The sequence below is a fragment of the Trachypithecus francoisi genome, unplaced genomic scaffold (assembly GCF_009764315.1).
Source record: "Trachypithecus francoisi isolate TF-2019V2 unplaced genomic scaffold, Tfra_2.0 Lachesis_group2, whole genome shotgun sequence".
Taxonomy (NCBI): Eukaryota; Metazoa; Chordata; class Mammalia; order Primates; family Cercopithecidae; genus Trachypithecus; species Trachypithecus francoisi.
The window spans coordinates 140,044,326-140,060,847 of NW_022681465.1; the positions used below are offsets into that span (position 1 = coordinate 140,044,326).

The 16,522-nt window shown below is 38.5% G+C and overlaps 1 protein-coding gene, 1 long non-coding RNA gene and 1 pseudogene across 4 annotated transcripts in view; 2 read left to right on the forward strand and 1 right to left on the reverse strand.

Annotated features, from left to right (window-relative positions):
- Positions 1 to 16,522, forward strand: part of LOC117065631 — a 40,631-nt gene that overhangs the window by 17,549 nt on the left and 6,560 nt on the right. The gene's annotated exons all lie outside the window — the stretch shown is intronic.
- The window catches only part of GLRA1 (glycine receptor alpha 1), a 99,532-nt gene that overhangs the window by 11,122 nt on the left and 71,888 nt on the right, over positions 1 to 16,522 (reverse strand). The gene's annotated exons all lie outside the window — the stretch shown is intronic.
- On the forward strand, positions 14,112 to 16,082 carry LOC117065630 (annotated as a pseudogene).

Sequence of the window (16,522 nt, forward strand, 5' to 3'; positions counted from 1 at the left end):
ACAACGTTAATCTTAAATGTAAACAGGCTAAATGCCCCAGTTAAAAGACACAGACTGGCAAATTGGATAAAGAGTCAAGACTCATCAGTGTGCTGTATTTAGAAGACCAGTCTCACCTGCAAAGACACACATAGGCTCAAAATAAAGGGATGGAGGAATGTATGTGTGTGTTTGTGTGAGTGTGTGTGTGTGTGTGTGTGTATGTATAATATATATATTTTTTATTGAGACAGTGTTTTGCTCTTGTTGCCCAAGGTGGAGTGCAATGGCACGATCTCAGCTCACCACATCCTCCGCCTCCTGGGTTCAAGCCATTCTTCTGCCTCAGCCTCCCAAGTAACTGGGATTACAGGCATGCACCACCATGCATGGCTAATTTTGTATTTTTAGTAGAGATGGGGTTTCTTCATGTTGGTCAGGCTGGTCTCGAACTCCTGACCTCAGGTGATCCACCTGCCTCCACGTCCGAAAGTGCTGGGATTACAGGCATGAGCAATCGTGTCTGGCGGGATGGAGGGATATTTACCAAGGAAATGGAAAGAAAAAAAAAATAGCAGGGGTTGCAATCCTAGTTTCTGATAAAACAGACTTTAAACCAACAAAGATCAAAAAAGACAAAGAAGGGCATTACATAATGGTAAAGGGATCAATGAAACAAGAAGACCTAACTATCCTAAATATATATGCACCCCATACAGACCCAGATTCATAAGGCAAGTTCTTAGAGACCTACAAAGAGACATAGACTCCCAAACAATAATAGTGGGAGACTTTAGCACCCCACTGTCAATATTAGATCAACGAGACAGAAATTAACAAGGATATTCACGACGTGAACTCAGCTCTGGACCAAGCAGACCTAAATAGAAATCTACAGAACTCTCCACTCAAAATCAACAAAATATACGTTCTTCTCAGCAACACATCACACTTACTCTAAAACTGACCACATAATTGGAAGTAAAACATTCCTCAGCAAATGCAAAATAATGGAAATCATAACAAACAGTCTCTTAGACCACAGTGCAATCAAACTGGAACTCGGGATTAAGAAATTCACTCAAAACCACACAATTCCATGGAAACTAAACAACCTGCTCCTGAATAACTACTGGGTAAATAACAAAATTAAGGCAGAAATAAGTAATTTATTTGAAACCAATGAGAACAAAGACACAACATACCAGAATCTCTGGGACACATCTAAAGCAGTGTTTAGAGGAAAATTTATAGCACTAAATGCCCACAGAAGAAAGCAGAAAAGATCTAAAATCGACCCCCTAACATCAGAATTAAAAGAACTAGAAAAATAAGAGCAAACAAATTCAAAAGCTAGCAGAAGACAAATAACTAAGATCAGAGCAAAACTGAAGGAGATAGAGACATGAAAAACCTTTCAAAAAATCAATGAATCCAGGGGCTGGCTTTTTGAAGAGTAAGAAAATATATAGACTGCTAGCCAGAATAATAAGAGAGAAGAAGGAAATAGACACAATAAAAACGATAAAAGGGATATCACCACTGATCCCACAGAAATACAAACTACCATCAGAGAATATTATAAACACCTGTATGCAAAAAACTAGAAGATCTAGAAGAAATGGATAAATTCCTGGACACATACACCCTCTCAAGACTAAACCAGGAAGAAGTTGAATCCTGGAACAGGCCAATAACAAGTTCTGAAATTGAGACAGTAATTAATAGCCTACCAACCATAAAAAGCCCAGGACCAGACGGATTCACAGCCAAATTCTACCAGAGGTACAAAAAGGAGCTGGTGCCATTCATCTGAAACTATTCCAAACAATAGAAAAGGAAGGACACCTCCCTAACTCATTTTATGAGGCCAGCATCATCTTGATACCAAAACTCATTTTACGAGGTCAACATCATCCTGATACCAAAACCTGGCAGAGATACAACAAAAAAAAGAGATTTTCAGGCCAATATCCCTGATGAACATTGATGTGAAAATCCTCAATAAAATACTGGCAAACCGAATCCAGCAGCACATCAAAAAGCTTATCCATGACCATCAATTCAGCTTCATCCCTGGGATGCAAGGCTGGTTCAACATATGCAAATCAATAAACATAATCCATCACAAAAACAGAACCAATGACAAAAAACCATGATTAGCTCAAAAGATGTAGAAAAAGCCTTCGATAAAATTCAACGCCCCTTCATGCTAAAAACTCTCAATAAACTGGGTATTGATGGAATGCATCTCAAAATAATAAGAGCTACTTATGACAAACCTACAGCCAATGTCATACGGAATGGGCAAAAGCTGGAAGCATTCCCCTGGAAAGCCGGCACAAGACGAGGATGTCCTCTCTCACCACTCCTATTCAACATAGTGTTAGAAGTGCCGGTCAGGGCAGTTAGGCAAGAGAAAGAAATAAAGCGTATTCAAATAGGAAGAGAGGAAGTCAAATTATCTCTGTTTGCAGATGACATGATTGTATATTTAGAAAACCCCATTGTCTCAGCCCCAAATCTCTTTAAGCTGATAAGCAACTTCAGCAAAGTCTCAGGATACAAAATCAATGTGCAAAAATCACAAGTATTCCTGTACACCAATAATAGACAAACAGAGACCTAAGTAATGAGTGAACTCCCATTCACAACTGCTACAAAATGAATAAAATACTTAGGAATACAACTTACAAAGGATGTGAAGGAACTCTTTAAGGAGAACTACAAACCACTGCTCAAGGAAATAGGAGAAGACACAAACAAATGGAAGAACATTCCATGCTCATGGATAGGAAGAATCAATATTGTGAAAATGGCTATACTTCCCAAAGTAATTTATAGATTCAGTGCTATCCCTATCAAGTTACCACTGACTTTCTTCACAGAAGTAGAAAAAAACTACTTCAAATTTCATATGTAACCAAAAAAGAGCCTGCATAGCCAAGACAATCTTAAGCAAAAAGAACAAAGCTGGAGGCATCATACTACCTGACTTCAAGCTATACTACAAGGCTACAGTAACCAAAACAGCATGGTACTGGTACCAAAACTGATATATAGACCAATGGAACAGAACAGAGGCTTCAGAAATAACGCCATATATCTACAACCATCTGATCTTGACAAAAACAAGCAATGGGGAAAGGAGTCCCTATTTAATAAATGGTGTTGGGAAAATTTGCTAGCCATATGCAGAAAACTGAAACTGCACCCCTTCCTTACACCTTATACAAAAATTAAGATGGATTGAGGACTTAAATGTAAGACCTAAAACCATAAAATCCCTAGAAGAAAACCGAGGCAATACCATTCAGGACATACGCCTGAGCAAAGACTTCATGACTAAAACACCAAAAGCAGTGGCAACAAAAGCCAAAATTGACAAGTGGGATCTAATTAAACTAAAGAGCTTCTGCACAGCAAAAAAAACCCAAACAAACAAACAAAAAAACCAAAAAAACACAACAACAAAAACTATCATCAGAGTGAACAGGCAACCTACAGAATGGGAGAAAATTTTTGCTATCTTTCCATCTGACAAAGTGCTAATATCCAGAATCTGTAAAGAACTTAAACAAATTTATAAGAAAAAGCCCCATCAAAAAGTGGGTGAAGGATATGAACAGACACTTCTCAAAAGAAGACATTTATATGGCCAACAAACATATGAAAAAAAGCTCATCATCACTGGTCATTAGGGAAATGCAAATCAAAACCACAGTGAGACACCATGTCACACCAGTTAGAATGGCCATCATTAAAAAGTCAGGAAATAATGGATGCTGGAGAGGATGTGGAGAAATAGAAATGCTTTTACACTGTTGGTGAGAAAGTAAATTAGTTCAACCATTGTGGAAGACTGTGTGGCAATTCCTCCAGGATCTAGAACTAGAATTTGACCAACAATCCCATTATTGGGTATATAACCAAAGGATTATAAATCATTCTACTATAAAGACACATGTACACATATGTTTATTGCAGTACTGTTCACGATAGCAAAGCCTTGGAGCCAACCCAAATGTCCATCAGTGATAGACTGGATAAAGAAAATGTGTCACATATACACTATGGAATATGATGCAGCCATAAAAAGGATGAGTTCGTATCCTTTGCAGGGACATGGATGAAACTGGAAACCATTATTCTCAACAAACTAACACAAGAACAGAAAACCAAACACTGCATGTTCTCACTTATAAGTGGGAGTTCAACAGTGAGAATACATGGACACAGGGCAGGGAACATCACACACCAGGGCCGATTGGGTGGTGGGGTGCTAGTGGAGGGATAGCATTAGGAGAAATACCTAATGTAGATGATGAGTTGATGGGTGCTGCAAACCACCATGACATATTTATACCTATGTAACAAACCTGCATGTTCTGCACATGTATCCCAGAACTTAAAGTTAAAAAAAAAAAGTCCAGTTTTAACAAAAATTCTAAGACATGCAAAAAAGGGGAAAGTATGACTCATACATAGGGAGAAAAGTAGTCAAAAGAAGCTGACCCTGAGGAAGCCCAGATGCTGGACTTAGTAGACAAAGACTTTAAATCAGTTACTTTAAGTATGTTCAACAAACTAAAGGAAACTATGTCTAAACAGCTAAAGGAAAATATGAGAGCAGTGTCTCACAAATTATAGCATATTAGTAAAGAGAAATGATAGCCTGTAATCCCAACACTTTGCAAGGCTGAGGCGGGTGTATCACCTCAGGTCAGGAGTTTGAGACCAGCCCGGCCAACATGGTGAAATCTCGTCTCTACTAAAAATACAAAAATTATCCAGGCATGGTAGTGGTTGCCTGTAATCCCAGCTTACTCGGGAGGCTGAGATTGGAGAATTGCTTGAACACAGGAGGCAGAGGTTGCAGTGAGCTGAGATCGTATCACCACACTCTAGCCTGGGCAACAGAGCGAGAGTCCATCTCAAGAAAAGAAATGATGAAATAGAAATTCTGGAGTTGAAAAGTAAAATAACTGAAATGAAAACTTCACGAGATGGAATCAACAGTAGATTTAAGAAGACAGAAGAATCAGGAAACTTAAAGAAGAATCAGTGAATTTTAGATTATGTGGTCTGAGGAACAGAATGAAGAAAAATAAACAGCCCCAGAAACCTGTGGGAAACCATGTAATGTACCAACATAATGTTTAATAGGAATCTGCAGTGGAGACAGAAAGAGAAAGAATATTTTAAAAAATAGTGCCTGAAAACTTATCAAATTTGTTGAAAAATAGTAATCTATACATCTAAGAAGCACAGGGAAATCCAAGTAAGATAAACTTAAAGAGCTCCACACCTAGACACATCCTAATCAAAATGTCAGAAGACAAGGTCAGAATCTTTTTTTTTTTTCCAGATGGAGTCTTGCTCTGTCGCCCAAGCTAGAGTGCAATGGCTAGATCTCTTCTCACTGCAATCTCCACCTCCCAGGTTCAAGAAATTATCCTGCAAAGGCAGAATCTTAAAACAGCAAAAGAGAAGCAACTTCTTTTGTACAAGGGATTCTTGATTAACAGTTGTATTCTCATTAATACCATGGGGTACAGAAGACAGTGGGATAACATTTTCAAAGTGCTGAAAGGAAAAGACTGCCAATTTTTCTCAAGAATTCTGTATCCCTTAAAAATGAAAAATATATTTTTAGGTAAACAAAAGCTGAGATACTTCCATTAGCAGATCTGTCCTACAAGAAATACTAAAGGACGTCCTTTAGGCTGAAATAAAAGGATGCTAGACAATAACTCAAATTCATATGAAGAAATAAGGAATATTAGTAAAGGTAACTGCATAGGTAAATATTCAAGACAATATGAAAAAATGTAGTTTTTGTTTGTAACTTTTTTCTCCTATCTGATTTAAAGGACAACTGAGTAAAGCAATGATTATAAACCAGTATGAATCAACATATAATGAAGATGTAATTTGTATGATAATAGCAGTGTAAAGAAAGCTATATAGGAGCAAAGTTTTTTGTGTACTGTTATGAACTGGATGTTTGTGTGCCCCTAAAATTCATATGTTGACGTCCTTACCCCCAATATGACTGTATTTGGAGACAGGGCCTATAAGGAAGTGATTAGGTTAGAGTTAGGGTTGGGGTTAGGGTTAGATCTTAGAGGTGAGATCTTTAGGGTGAGATCTTATAGGTGGGGCCTTAATTCAGTAGGAATTAGAGAGGAAGAGATACTAGAACTCTTTCTCTACCATGTTAGGACAAAGCAAGAAAGTGGTCATCAGCAAACCGGAAAGAGAACCTTCACCAGCAACTGAATTAGCTGCTACCTTGATTTTGGACTTCCCAGGTTTTAGAACTATGAAAAATAATTTTTTATTGTTTAAACCACCAAATCTGTGGCATTTGTTTTAGCAGTCCAAGTAAACTAAGACACTGTTGTGATTAAGTTAGTATTAATAATCTGATTTAGATGTTTCTGAAATAAGATGAAATTATAATCCCCAGGGCAGTCATGAAAAAAATAACTAAAAAAAAAAAAAAAAAAAAATAGTAAAAGAAATGACCAGGGAATTAAGATGACACACTAGAAAATAGTGTTTTTTTTTGTTTGTTTGTTTGTTTGTTTTTGAGACAAGGTCTTGCTTTGTTACCCAGGCTGGAGTGCAGTGTTGCAAGCATGGCTCACTGCAGTCTCAATTTCCAAGGTTCAAGCAATCCTGCCACTTCAGCCTCCTAAGTAGCTAGGACTACAGCTGTATAGCATTCCATCCAGCTATTTTTTAAAAGTATCTTTTGTAAAGGCGGGGTTTCACCATGTTGGCCAGGCTGGTCTTGGACTCCTGAACTCAAGCAACCTACCTGCCTGAGCTTCCCAAAGTGCTGGGATTATAGGCATGAGCAACGGCACTTACAAAAACACATATTTAATGCAAAAAGGCAGTAACGGAGGAACAAAGACACAAAAAGACAAGATATATATAGAAAACAACACAATGGCAGATGTAAATGATACCAAATTGCATTTTTTATTACATTAATTAAATTAAGTGGAAATAGGCTAAACTAATTGAAAGAGATTGTCAGACTCGATTAAAAAATAAAATGCAACTACATACTGTCTATAAAAGACACACTTTAGATTCAAAGACACAAGTAGGATAAAAGTAGAAGAATGGAAAAAAATGTACCATGTAAACACTAACCAAAAGAGGCCTGTAGGTGATTATACCAACATCAGAAAAAAAAAGCCCACAAACAAACCAGTCTTTAGGAAAACAAAATTGTTATTAAGAGATGAAGAGCATTTGATAATAAGAGAGTCAATCCATCAAGAAATATAACAATTATAAACATCTGTGCATCTAACAACAGAGTCCCAAAATGTATGAAGCAAAACTGCCTGAATTGAAGCGATAAATAGATAATTCAGCAATAATACTTGGAGTCTTCAAAACCTTGCTTTTTATAATGAATAGAACAATTAGAAGATTGCCAAGGAAATGAAAAATTTAAATGACACTGTAAACCAACTAGACCTAAGAAACACCTATAGAACACTCCACCCAATAACAGAAGAATATACATTCTTCTGAAGTGCACATGGAATATTTTCAGAATAAACCATATATTATGCATAGAACAAGTCTCAGACTTAAAATAGTTGAAATCATACCAAATATGTTTTCTGATTTCAATGAAATATTAGAAATAAATAACCAAAAGTAAGTTGGAAAACTTACAAAAATGAATTAATGCATCAAAGAATAAATAAAACATAAATTAAGGAATACTCTGAGACGAACTAAAAACACAACATACCAAAACTAATAAGATGCAGCTAAAATCATTTTTAGAGGGAATTGTATAGCTGTAAACACCTGTTTTAAAGAGAGGAAAGGTCCCAAATCAATAACCTAACTTTGCACCTTAAGAAACTAGGAGGGCAAACTAAAGTCAAAGCAAGCAGAAGGAAGAAAATAATAAAGATTAGAATGGCAATAAGTAAAATAGTAGAAAAAGAATAGAGAAAATCAGTGAAATCAAATCTTGATTCTTTGAAAAAATTAGCAAAATTGAATAACTTCTAACTATACCGTTCAAGAAAAAAATGAGAGAAGAATCAAATTACTAAAATAAAGAGTGAAAGAGGGGACATTATCATTGACTTTACAGAAATAAAAAGGATTATAAGGGAATACTTTGAACAACTGTATGCCAATAAATATGATAACCTAAATGAGGTGGTCAAGTTCCTAAAAGAAAAAAAGACACTGACTCAAAAAGAAATAGAGGCCAGGGATGGTGGCTCTTGCCTGTAATCCCAGCACTTTGGGAGGCCAAGATGGGTGGATCACCTGAGGCCAGGAGTTTGAGACCAGCCTGGCCAACATGGCGAAACCCCATCTCTACTAAAAATACAAAAATTAGCCAACCGTGGTGGCGTGCACCTGTAAACCTAGCTACTTGGGAGGCTGAGGCAGGAGAATTGCTTGAACCCAGGAGGCAGAGGTTGCCGTGAGCCAAGATCGTGCCACTGCACTCCAGCCTGGGTGACAACAGCAAAACTCCATCTTAAAAAAGAAAAAGAAAATTTGAATACGCACATAACATGTAACGAGATTAAATTAGTAATAAAAATTCGACAAAGAATTGTCCAGGACCAGATGGCTTCCTTCATTAATTCTACCAAACACTTAAAGAATTAACACAAATCCTTCTTATACTCTCTCAGAGAAGTGGAAGTGGATAGAACATTTCCCAACTCATTCTAAGAAGCTAGTATTATTACCCTGACAACAAAACCAAAGACATCACAATAAAGAAAACTAAATATCAATATTTCTGATGAATATAGACAAAAAAAAAAAAAAACCTCAAGAAAACACTAGCAAACCAAATCCAGTGACATATGAAAAAGGATTACACATTATGAGTGAGTGGGATGTATCCCAGGAATGCAATGTTGGTTGAACATACAAAAATCAGTCACCATATGAATAAAATAAAGGAAAAATATCACATGATCCTCTAAATAGATGCAGAAACAGGATTTGACAAAATTCAACACCTTTCATGGTAAAAATACTCAACAAATTAATAATTGAAAACTTCCTCAAACTGTAAAGGGCATCTATGTAAAACCCACAGCTAAACTCATGCTTAATAGTGAAAAATTGAAAGCTTTCTATGTAAGATCAGGAATGAGACAGGAATATCTGTTCTTACCAGTTCTGTTCTTCATTGTACTGGAAGATCTAGCCAGGGAAATTAGGTGAGAAAAAGAAATAAATGACATCTAGGTGAGAAAGGAAAAAGTAAAGCCATCTCTATTTGTACATCACATGGTCTTGTATAAAGAAAATCCTAAGGATGTATAAAAGACTTAGAGTTAATAAATGAGTTCAGCAAAGTTATTGGATACAAGATGAACATACAAAAATCAATTGTATTTCTATGGACTAGAATTTAAAAATTAAACTTAAAAACAATTCAATTTATATAGCTTAAAAGAATATATCTGTACAACACCTATTATATAATTTAACAAAATAGGTGCAAGACTTGTACACTGAAAACTAGAAATCTTTCTTGAAAGAAATTAAAGATGACCTAAATAAATGGGAAGAAATCCCATGTTGATGGATTGGAAGACATAGTATTGTTAAGATGGCAATACTCCCCTGATGAGTTCATGGATTCAATGCATTCTTTATTAAAACTCCAGCTATTTTTTTCATTTCAAAAATTGACAAGCTGCTTCTAAAATTTATATTTGTGTGCAAATGCAAAAGACAGAGAGTAGCCAAAACAATCTTGAAAAAGTAGAACAAAGTTGGAGGACTCACACTTCCAGATTTTAAAAGTTACTCCAAAGCTACTGTAATCAAAACAGTGTAGTACTGACAAAAGGACCAACATATAGATCAATGGAATAGAATTGAGAGTCCAGAAGTAAGCCAGTCCATTTATGGGTTAATTGATTTTTTTGAGAAGGGTATCAATTCAACAGGGAAAATAATACTCTTCTCAAAAAACGGTGTTGGGACAACTGGATATTCACATGTGAAAGAATGAAGTTGGACTGGTCATGGTGGCTCACACCTGTAATCCTAGTAGTTTGGGAGACCGAGGCAGGCGGATCACCTGGGGTCAGGAGTTTGAGACCAGTCTGACCAACATGGTGAAACCCCATCTCTAGTAAAAATACAAAACTTAGCCAGGTGTGGTGGCACATGCCTGTAATCCCAGCTACTCGGGAGGCTGAGGCAGAAGAATTGCTTGAACCCAGTAGGTGGAGGTTGCAGTGAGTCAAGATCATGCCACTGCACTCTAGCCTGGGTGACAGAGTGAGACTATGTCTCAAAAAAAAAAAAAAAAAAAAAAATGAGGTTGGACCTCTTCCCTCACATCACATATATAAATAAATCTAAATGTGCCAAAGACCTAAACATAAGAGCTAAAGTATGAAACTCTTAGAAGAAAATATAGGTATGAATCTTCATGACCTTGGATTAGGCAATAGTTTCTAAAAAATGATACCAAGGCCAAGAGCAGTGACTCACGCCTGTAATGCCAGCACTTTGGGAGGCTGAGGCAGGCAGATCACTTGAGGTCAGGAGTTTGAGACCAGGCTGGCCAACATGACAAAATCCCATCTCTACTAAAAATATAAACATTAGCCAGGCGTTGTGGCTGGGCGCGGTGGCTCATGCCTGTAATCCCCCAGCACTTTTGGGAGGCTGAGGCGGGCAGATCATGAGGTCAGGAGATCAAGACCATCCTGTGTAACACGGTGAAACCCCGTCTTTACTAAAAATACAAAAATTAGCCGGGCGTGGTGGCGGGTGCCTGTAGTCCCAGCTACTTGGGAGGCTGAGGCAGGAGAATGGCATGAACCTGGGAGGCGGAGCTTGCAGTGAGCCGAGATCGTGCCACTGCACTCCAGCCTGGGCGACAGACAGAGTGAGACTCTGTCTCTAAAAAAAAATAAAAAAATAAAAAAAAAATCAGCCAGGCGTGGTAGTGCATGGCTATAATTTCAGCTACTCGGGAGGCTGAGGCTGGAGAATCGCTTGCACCTGGGAGGGAGAGGTTACAGTGAGCAGCGACTGTGTCACTGCACTCCAGCCTGGGTGATAGGGTGACAGAGCAATACTCCATCTCAAAAAAAAAAAAAAAAAAAAAAGACACCAAAAGCATAAGCAACAAAAGAAAAAAGAGATAAATTAGAATTTATCAAAATTAAAAACCTTTGTGCATAAATGATACTATCAATCAAGTGAAAAGAAAACCCATAGAGTCTTAGTCCATTTTGTGTTACTTCAAAAGAATATCTAAGATGGGATAATTTATAAAGAAAAAACGGTTTATTTGGCTCACAATTCTGATGTCTGGAAAAGTTCAAGATTGGGCATCTGGTGAGGGCCTCAGGCTGCTTCCACTCATGGTAGAAAGTGAAGGGAAGCCATGTACAGAGATCACATGGTGAGAGAGGAAGTAAGAAGTGGATGGGAGATGCCAAGCTCTTGTTTAAAATCATTTTTAAAATTTTTATTTATTTTTTAATTTTACTTTAAGTTTTGGGATACATGTGCAGAACATGCAGGTTTGTTACATAGGTGTATTACCTGTGGCCAGGCTCTTTTTAACAATGAATATAGTGAGAACTCATCCCTGAAAGAAGGCATTAATCTACTCATGAGGAATCCACTCCTATGATACAAACACCTCCATTAGGACCCACCTCCAATGTTAGGGATTAAATTTGAATATATGGTTTGGAAGAGACAAGAATCTAAACCACAGCACATAGAATGAGAGAAAATATGCGCAAATCATCTATCTAACAAAGGTCTAAAATCCAGAATACATAAAGAACTGTTACAACTCAATAATAAGATAAATAACAAAAGTGACCAAAAGATTTTAATGGTGAGTGGAGCAGAAATGCAGACATTTCACCAAAGAAGATATAGAAGTGATCACTAAGCACATGAAATGATGCTCAGCATTATTATTCATTAGCAAAATGCAAATCAAAATCACAATGCAATACCATTTCACATGCACTAAATGGCTACAGTTAAAAAAAAACAGATAATAATATATGTTTGTGAAGATGTGGAGACATTGGAACCCTGGTGGGATCATAAAATGGTATAGCTGCTTTGGAAAACAGTTTGGCAGTTCCTCAAAAAGTTAAGCATGTAGTACATGTGACACAACAGTTTCACTTCTAGTTATATACCTTTAAGAATTAAAAAGAGGTCCACACAAAAACTTGTACACAGATGTTCACAGCAGCGTTATTTATAATAGCCAAAGTGAAAATAAACCAAATGCCTAACTGCTGAATGGATAACAAAATGTGATATCTCTATACTATGGAATATTATTCAGCCATATAAAGGTATGAAGTACTGATGCATTCTACAGCATGGATGAACCTTGAAACACTAAATGAAAAAAGCCAATCATAAAAGGCGACATACTGTATGATTACATTTATACGAGACGTCCAGAAAAGGCAGATTTATACAGGTAGTAAGTATCCATTTATCGTTACCAGAGGCTCTTGGGAGTGGAGAATGAGGAGTGACTGTTGGAGGGTATGGATTTTCTTTCCGGGTGATAAAAATGTTCTGGAATTAGATACTATCTATAGGCAGTTGTATAGATAGGGTTGTACAACTTTGTGAATATACTAAAAGGAACTAAATCTAATACTTAAAAAGGCAAATAAATAAAAAGTATGAATGAAGGGGAAGGTGGAGTTGAGTGTTAATAACATATGGAGCCAAATATTGTTAACCACGAGTGCAGCAGAATGTTGAGTCTAGTGTAAACCATAAGTAGAGAAGAATGTGGCATCAACTATTAATAGTGAGTGGAGCAGAATGTTGAATCTAGCATAAGGAAAAGAAAGCAGAACATTAAGTCTGCTGTTACAATAGCACACAGCAGAATGTGTTGTCAGGTGTTAATAGTGATCAGAGAATGTGGATTCAAGCATTTGTGGTGAATGTAGCAGAATTTGAGGTCTAGTGTGAATGCTGGAGAGAGCATATTGTCAAGTTTTGTTGTAAGGGTGAATAGAGGAGAGTGTGGTGTCTACTGCTGATGGCAGATGAAACAGAATGTTGTGTCTCACATTAAAAGTTAATGGAACAGTCAGTGTCATGAAAAACAAAAAACAGCTAGGAGACTGTTCTAGGTTAAAAGAGACAAAATAGAGCAACCGTGTGCAATATGAATTGGATCCTTGATTGGATCCCTCATCATATTTTCTGATGACTTTTTTGACAACTGGGAGAATTTAAATAAAGGTCCTGTATTAGATGACATTATTGAATTATTTCAAATTGAATTATTTCTAATTCAATAATAACCATTGAATTAATGTTAATTTTTAAAGATGTGATAATGTAATTGTGATTCTCCTTCCTTATTTTGAGGTGAATTGCCATGTCTTTGTTGAATCAGCAAAAATTGCATCTACATACCTACCTGCCTATCTGTCTATCTATTTATCCGTCTGTCTACCTATACTGAGAAAGTGTATGTGGGAAAAGATGACTGGTGAACCTGGGTAAAGGGTGTGAGGGTGTTTATTGTATATTCTTGCAACTTTTCTATGTCAAAACAGAATGTTAAGCAGCATTAATTGGAAATGGTGCAAAACATTATTTCTAGCAGAAGGCTAAAGGAAGCAGAACGTGGTGTCTGGCATTAATAGTAGAGCAGAATATCATGTCTATTTTTGAGTGAGTAGAACAGAATGCGACTGAAACAATAGTAGTGAATGTGGTAGAATGCAGCATGTAACATTAAAAGAGAGTGAAGTAGAATGAAGCATCAATCATTAACAGTGAAAAGCACAGAATGTTGTACCTCAACTAGGGGTGAATGTAGGAGTATATGGTGTCTAGCATTAATAGTAAGTGAAATGGAACATTATGTTTAGCATTAGAACTGAATTAAGTAATCCCAGCACTTTGGGAGGCTAAGGTGGGCGGATCACGAGGTCAGGAGTTCAAGACCAGCCTGGCCAACATAGTGAAACCCCATCTCTACTAAAAATACAAACATTAGCCAGGCATGGCAGCGCATGTCTGTAGTCCCAGCTACCCGGGAGGCTGAGGCGGGAGAATTGCTTGAACCCCCTGATGAGTTAGCCATATCTTCTGAATATGTTGCTGTAATAAATATTAGCTGTGGAGAGCTGAGAATGGGAGAAGAGCGGAGTGTGTGAGCAGCACGTGGCCTCCTCTTCTCTCCTCACTTCACTCTTGTGGCCTACCTTTACCCGCTCGCCTGCTCGGCGCCCAGAACACCTTCCACCATGACCGCCTCAGCACGCTGCCACTTAAACAAAATGCTTAAGCATGTGTACATGTCCCTGTGTCAGGGCGAGAAAGTCCAGGCCATGTATATCTGGATCGATGTTACTAGAGAAGGACTGCGCCGCAAGACCCGGACCTGGGACAGTGAGCCCAAGTGTGTGGAAGAGTTGCCTGAGTGGAATTTCTTCTTTCTCTGTCTTGTCTTGTCTTTTTTCTTCCTTTTCTTTTCTTCTTTCTTTCTTTCTTTCTCCTTCTTTCTTTTTCTTTTCTTTTTTCTCTTTCTTGCCTTTCTTTCTCTCTCTCTCCTTCCTTCCTTCCTTCCTTCCTTCCTTCTCTTTCTCTCTCTTCCTTCCTTCCTTCCCTTCCTTCCTTCCTTTCTCCTTCCTTTCTTTCTTCCCTCCTCTTTCTTTCTTTTCCTTCTTTCTTTGTTTCTCTCTTTCTTTTCTTTCTGACAGAGTTTTCACTCTTGTTGCCCAGGCTGGAGTGCAATGGCACGATTTCAGCTCGCTGCAACCTCGGCCTCCCAGGTTCAAGCGATTCTCCCGCCTCAGCCTCCCAAGTAGCTAGGTTACAGGTGTGTGCGACTACCCCCAGCTAATTTTTTGTATTTTTAGTAGAGATGGGGTTTTACTATGTTGGCCAGGCTGGTCTCCAACTCCTGACCTCAGGTGATCCACCTGCCTCGGCCTCCCAAAGTGCTGGGATTACAGGCATGAGCCACCATGCCTGGCCTGGCATTTTGATGGCTCTAGTATTTTACAGTCTGAAGGCGCCAACAGTGACATGCATTTCATGCCTGCTGCCATGTTTTTGGGATACCTTCAGTAAAGACCCTACAAGCTGGTGTTCTGTGAAGTTTTCAAGTACAACCAAAAGGCTGCAGAGACCAATTTGAGGTGCACCTGTAAGTGGATAACGGACATGGTGAGCAACCAGCTCCCCTGGTTTGGCATGGACCAGGAATATCCCCTCATGGGGACAGATGGGCACCCCTTTGGTTGGCCTTCCAATGGCTTCCCAGGACCGCAGGTCCATATTACTGCAGTGTGGGAGCAGACAAAGCCTATGGTATGGACATTGTGGAGGCCCATTACCAGGCCTGCTTGTATGCTGGAGTCAAGATGGTGGGGACTAATGCTGAGGTCATACCTGCCCAGTGGGAATTTCAAATCAGATGCTGTGAAGGAATCAGCATGGGAGATCATTTCTGAGTGGTCTGTTTCATTTTGCATCATGTATGTGAAGACTTTGGAGTGATAGCAACCTTTGATCCTAAGTCCATTCCTGGGAACTGGAAGGGTACAGGCTGCCATACCAACTTTAGCACCAAGGCCATGTGGGAGGAGAATGGTCTGAAGTACATTGAGGAGGCCATTGAGAAACTAAGCAAGTGGCACCAGTACCACATCCGCACCTATGATCCCAAGGGAGGCCTGGACAAAGCCCAGCACCTAGCTGGATTCCATGAAACCTCCAACATCAACAACTTTTCTGCTGGTGTAGCCAATTGTAGTGCCAACATATGCATTCCCTGGACTGTTGGCCAGCAGAAGAAGGGTTACTTTGAAGACCGTCACCACTCTGCCAACTGCGAACCCTTTTCGGTGACAGAAGCCCTCATCCACATGTGTCTTCCCAATGAAACCGGCAGTGAGCTCTTCCAGTACAAAAACTAAGTGGACTAGGCCTCCAGCCATTGAGCCCCTCCTAGTTCTTCATCCCACTCCAACTCTTCCCCATCTCCCAGTTGTCCCAACTGCAACTCAAAGGGTGGAATATAAAGGCCTTTTTTTATTCAAAAAATTAAAAAATAAATAAATCTTAGCTGCGAATACAACTTTATGCTGAGTCCTGTGAATCTTTCTATCACATCTCTAGATATGGGATTAGTGTTGGAGATCCCTGACACACAGTATTTACTACTAATGGTGAAAAGAGCAGAATGTTGTACTTAGCTCTGAAAGTGAATGGAGGAGAATGTGAAGTTGAGTGTTAACAGTAAATGAAGCAGAATGTGTGTCTGGTGTTGGTAGACAGTGGAGCAGAATGTGATGTCTGGCAACTCGTATTGAACATAATGTTGAGTCTGGTGGAAGGTTTGATGGATCAGAAAAGTGTAGAACCTGTAAAGATCTGCAGGATCTTGCAAAGTATAGTAGATAAATAAGTAGTGAATAATTCCTTTGCTCCCCATGTTTTAGGCAGAACAAGGAAGTAGATGCTGTCCTTATTT